The sequence below is a fragment of the Cebus imitator genome, unplaced genomic scaffold (genome assembly GCF_001604975.1).
Source record: "Cebus imitator isolate Cc_AM_T3 unplaced genomic scaffold, Cebus_imitator-1.0 Scaffold122, whole genome shotgun sequence".
In the NCBI taxonomy this organism is placed as follows: domain Eukaryota; kingdom Metazoa; phylum Chordata; class Mammalia; order Primates; family Cebidae; genus Cebus; species Cebus imitator.
The window spans coordinates 3,107,656-3,113,655 of NW_016107437.1; the positions used below are offsets into that span (position 1 = coordinate 3,107,656).

A 6,000-nucleotide genomic window follows, 5' to 3' on the forward strand; every position below is an offset into this window, starting at 1 on the left:
ATACTTCAAGTCATCTCTTTGTATACCTCAACTGTATTCATTTTTTATTTGTCAATTGTGCCTCAGTAAAGCTGGGAGAACATGTGAGCTGTGGAGTGTCATTGACTGGCTTCCCAGTGTGGCTCTACCTGTGTCTCACTTAACATCTGTGGGAAACCTTCCCAACTTTGCTGAACTTCACTTCTCCCCTCCAGAAAGCGGAATAATAATAGCATTTATGCGCTGGGTGTGGTGCCTCACACTTGTAGTCCCAGCACTTTGGGAGGCCCAGGTGGGCAGATCGCTTATGGCTGGGAGTGCGAGACCAGCCTGGCCAACACGGAAGAAGCCTGACTCTACTAAAAATACAAAATAAAGCATCTGTGATCCCAGCTATTTGGGAGGCTAATGCAGGAGAATTGCTTGCACCCAGGAATTGGAGATTACAGTGAGCCGTGATTGTGCCACTGCGCTCCATCTTGGGTGACAGAATGAGACTCTGCTTCATAAAGAAAAAAACATGAGCATTCCTCTTATGGCATAGTTGATGTGGAATGATCAAATCAAAGTGTATGCTCAGTGAATAACTGGTGTGATGATGATGAAAGTGACGGTAATAATAACACAGGTAATTTCCCTGGACTCCTCGTCCGCTGGATAGCTTTCTGCAGGGCTGATATTCATCACCTTTGTCAAGGTTTCATACTTCACAGAATCTTGAACAGGCCTGCACAGATTATGCCTTTTCTTGCCATGAACAAGTCTATGATCATGAGAAAGTTACTAACCTCTCTGAGCCTCAGTTTTCTTATCTGTAAAATGGGAATGGTAATAGTTCCTATCTCCTAGTCTTACTGTGAAGAATAACTTAGTATGTGTCTAACATTTAGAAGAATTTCTGGCCCTTAGTAAGGGAATATATATGCATGTTGTGTGTTTCTAGATTTTCCTGCCAATAAAAGACAGAAAATATTCTCCTACTTTGTTTTCTAGAATAGACCAGGCATCCTCTCCTGCCTCCCATGGCTGGGAGGACCCTTGCTGTCTTTCACCACCCAAGGATGGTTGGGTGTGGGTGTCCCCAAGGGCCCAGGGGTGATGATGTGGGTATAATGACAGTAGACACAGTTGCTTTCACATGGGGTGTGAGTCCCATGTGCCTGGTGGTATTTCCAGTTGTTACCTACATTAACTTCATCATAATGCAGTGAGGAAGCCAGGGAAACCAAGGCTTTATTTTATTTATCCTTTTTCATGATAATGAGTTGGTTCCTTTCTCTCTTCCAGAGAGGACCAATAAGTCATTAAAAAAAAAAAAAAAAATGAGGCCGGGTGTGGTGGCTCATGCCTGTAATCCCAGCACTGTGGGAGGCCGAGGTGGGTGGATCGCTTGAGATCAGGAGTTCTAGACCAGCCTGGCCAACATGTTGAAACCCCATCTCTACTAAAAATGCAAAAATGAGCTGAGTGTCGTGGCAGGTGTCTGTAACTCCAGCTGCTCGGGAGGCTGAGGCAGGAGAATTGCTGGAACCCAGGAGAAGGAGGTTGTAGTGAACTGAGATCATGGTACTGCACTCCAGTCTGGGTGACTTGAGTGAGACTTCGTCTCAAAAATAAAAAATAAAATAAAAATGGTATTGCAGATTTATGTATTTAAACCTATTTGATGTTTTCCAGTTCATCACAGTATTTTTTCTTTGTGATATTCAAGTTGTCCTATTTCGGCCCATGGTCGGTGTTTAGTTTGATTACTGAGTCCTCAAGAGTTAGTTTTTGCCAGCACGCTGGACATCAAAGCTAAGAAACTAAGGTATTCTAGGCCCTTCTTGTACTTCATGCCCTAGACCTAGAAGCACCTTTTTCTCCAGGTGGTCCTGGTTCCTTGACTTGAAAGAGGCATTTATACAGCATAATCTAGGTGGTGCGGGTGCTCATTGCTGCTGGGTTGGTTATTGTCTAGGCCTTTTCAGTTCAGTGTTCACAGCTAGAAAATCTTTCTCTTTCTTCTTGCCCACTGGCCTCTTCCCTCCCGTCCCCCACCCCATCCTTTGTTTTTTAGTTGAGTATATATTATGATCCATACAGGTATTTCTAATTTAAATTTTGAATTATGGTTTTTTTTTTAACTTCATTTAATATTTATGTCTTTTTTTCTTATGCTAGAAATCTCTTAATGGCATGAATAAAATTTCTTTTTTCCTTTTTTTTTTTGAGATGGAGTTTTGCTCTGTCACCCAGGCTGGAGTGCAGTGGCGTGATCTTGGCTCACTGCAACCTCCGCCTCCCTGGTTCAAGAGATTTTCCTGCCTCAGCCTCCTGAGTAGATGGGACCACAGGTGAACACCACCACACCTGGCTGATTTTTTTGTATTTTTAGTGGAGACAGGTTTTCACCATGTTGGGCAGGCTGGTCTTGAACTCCTGACCTCAGGTGATCTGCCCGCGTCCACTGCCCAAAGTGCTGGAATTACAGGTGTGAGCCTCTGCACCTGGCTGGCATAAATATAATTTCTTATGAGGTTTTGCTAATCTGAGAGGTGAGTAATGTAATCTCCATGTAGTTTTAATTTGCTTCTCTGATATGAGTGAAAAGAACCGTTTCTTGCCTCCCTTCTTCCACCACTTTCTCCCACCGAGGCAGAGTTGATCATGTTTCCCTTCATGTCCCCGTACTGCTTTGGAGACAGCACCCCGATAGCATCGATCCTCAGTGATCAGCTTGGTGATTTCTGCACCTCGCATCACTGTAGAGTGAGATCTGTGTATTTTACTCTTCTTATCTTCCGTTGTTTGGCATTGTGTTCTGCCTTACTGTTTATGAACGACTTAATAGTTTTGACACTTTTTCCTTAGATCTGTTAACCTCAATCCCTTTTTAATTCCTGTATAACTGCCGTTCCCCAGCAGAACAGCTAAAAAAAGAATGATGAGAGAGAATAGCAACACAGGAAAAACAAGCTGTTGAGAAAAACCAGATGTGTACTTGTAACCCTGACTGCTCTTTGAGTTCCAGACACACGTTGCTCCATGCTATGGACCTCGCCATAGTTTGTCTGAAGCAGGGTTTCTCAAATTCGGCCTTAATGACATTTTGGATGGTGTAGTTCTTTGCTGTAGGAGGCTCTCCCACACATTGCAGGGTGTTTAGTGACATATCCCCACCAGCCTTACCTACTCGATGCCAGTGACATCTCCCTATCCCAGTTGTGATAACCAAAAATGTCTCTTGACATTCCCTACCCTACTGTTAGAAGTAAAAATGCCCTCCTTTGAGGGCCACTGGTTTAAAGGCATCTCACAGTGAATGAGGCCAGCGTAGAACACAGTGCTTCCTCCTGATTTACCTGTCCTGTGGTTTTCTCCATCTTTCTAAATGATACCACTTTCAATTCAGTTAGTCAAGTTAAATAGCCTGAGTCCTCCTTGATTTCTCCTTCCCTAACTGTGTACATCAAGTCACTCGTTGAGTTATATAGTCCCTTCTGAAATATCTCATAAAGCCAGCCATTGTTTTCTACCTGTATTGCTACCACGAGTCTAATCTGCCGTTTACTCTTGCTGGCAGTACTACCAGTAGACTCCTTCCTTCCAGGGCTCTGCAAGCTGATTTCAAATTCATCCACACTCGGGTGTGTGCCCATGTCTCCCGACTCATCTGTCACCATATTCCTTGTTCTACTCTGGAGCCCCCTCCCCCTCCCCCTAGGAAGGGCCAGGGTCATTCCACCCTCCAGGCCCACGTGTTTCCCATATTCCCTCTTCCCCCAGATCTCTGCATGGCTGGCTTCGTGTCCTCCAGGTCTCTGTTCAGTGTCACTACTTCAGTGAGGCCTTCTCTGATAGTCCAATCTGTTCTGATGGTGCCTTGAGTCAGGTTAATCCACCATATTGCCCAGTTTTATTTTCTTGGTTGAAATAGCAGGATCTTTAGTCTCCTAGTTTACATGCTTCTTGGCTCTTGATGGCCTGTCTCCCCTCTAGAATGTAACTTGCAGGAAGGCGGGGATCATGTTGACCGTTCTTCTCTTTGAATCCTGGCTTGGAGGATGGACTTTGCATAAGATAGGCACTAAGAGACTGTGGCAGGGACATTCCGGTGTTTCTCTGGGAGGACCCTAGTCACAGTTTACCCTCCCCTATGGACAGAGGAAGAAAGATTTTAATCGTTCTCAGAGTCGAAGCTCTTTTACAGGTATCATCCTGAATACACTTGACAGTCATACCGTCGCTTTCCTCCTTATCTAACACTGCAGCTGCTGGTCGTCATCGCTTGAACCATGTTTAAAGAATATTGATCCTGAAGGTAAATTTCAATTATATACAAAAGAAAGATAATGTACTTAGAATCTGGTTCTGTCTTGATTCACAGTGCAGGAGAAGAACCAGTGCTGACAGTCCTTTCTTTATCGAATTCTAGGATATGCATATTACCCAGTGATCTAAGACAGAGATGGGAAAACCTCTTTTGTCAAGGGCGGGAGAGTGGACGTGTTAGGCTTTGTGAGTGGGATGTACGTCGTAACTATTCAACTCTGCCAAAGTGGCATGGAAACAGCTGAGTATAAGCAAATGGCCGTGGCCACGTTCTGTCAAATTTGATGAAACTGATTTCCAAAAATGAAAATCCGTTTCTGCAGTTATAACAGGCACTTTTATGTTTTTTGCATGATGCTGTAATTTTCTCTTTATTGTTAGTGATTGAGTTCTGTACTGTCTTAGTGGGTTCAGGCTATCTTAACAAAACACCGTAAACTGAGACGCTTATAAACGACAGAATTGTATTTCTCACAGTTCTGAAGGCCAAGGTCAAGGCAGATGTGGGGTGGGGTGAGGGTCCACTTAGTAGTTCATAGAGGGCGTGCTCTTGCTGTGTTCTTACATCATGGAAAGACGAGGGTCTCTTTGGGGCCTTTTCTATAAGGGCACAAATCCCATTCGTGAGGGCTCTGCCCTCATGACCTAAGTGTGTCCCAAAAGCCCTGCTCTTCTAACACATTACTTTAGGAGTTAGAATTCAGTGTGTTTTGATGGAACGAACACACACATTGAGACCATAGTTTTTCCTGTTTTTTCATTTTGGAAACTTCCTGCTAGATAAGACCTTTTATAAAACTCAGTAGAGTGTCTCTAAGGGCCACATTTTGAGGGTGAATGCATTTTAAAAGAAATCTCACCAGGACACATTTTCTAAAAGCACTTCCAGTTTAAGAGGATCCGCCTTGACTCTTTAGGAGCCTCTGGGCTTGTGTTAGTGAGGAGAAGCCCAAACTCTTCACTGTTCAAAAGTTTTCAAAAGCCAATTTTCAAGAAATGATATTTATAAACACCTGTGACAAGGTCATGTGATCTGTCAACATGAGACTCTTGTTATTGAATTGAGTTAGATAAAAGACCTGAAGGAATGCAGCCTGAACCATCTTGCTGCTCAGAGAATATTCTTTTGCAGTTTACCATGAAGTCGCCAGTCTGTCGCAGGCTGTAGGCTGGCAGCTGATAGAGCTATGGAGCTGGTCCACATAGTTGTTTTTGGTTTTTTAAAAAGTTATAATTTAGTTTGGCCAGTATTAAAATACAGATTTTTAGCCCCATCCTAGTGAAACACTTGCCCACAAGCACCAGGAAAAACACACATAGCCATGTTCATGGCTTCGCTCATGATGGCAAAACATTCCCTACAACTTAGATATCCATCAATAAGAGAGGAGATTTTTAAAAACTATATTATATTTGAGAGGCTGAGTTGGGTGGATCCTGAGGTCAAGAGATCGAGACCACCCCACTCAACGTGATGAAACCTTGTCTCTACTAAAAATAAGAAAATTAGCTGGGCATGGTGGCACATGCCTGTAGTCCCAGCTACTTGGGAGGCCGAGGCAGGAGAAGTGCCTGAACCCACTGAACCCAGGAGATGGAGGTTGCAGTGAGCCGAGTTTTCGCCGCTGCACTTCAGGCTGGTGACAGAGTGAGACTCCATCTCAAAAAAGAAAAAAAAAGTGTGCTACAGCATAGAAATCAACACAG

The 6,000-nt window shown here is 43.8% G+C and overlaps 1 protein-coding gene across 5 annotated transcripts in view; it reads left to right on the forward strand.

Annotated features, from left to right (window-relative positions):
- The window catches only part of SNX29 (sorting nexin 29), a 589,908-nt gene that overhangs the window by 321,527 nt on the left and 262,381 nt on the right, over nucleotides 1-6,000 (forward strand). The window lies entirely within an intron of this gene.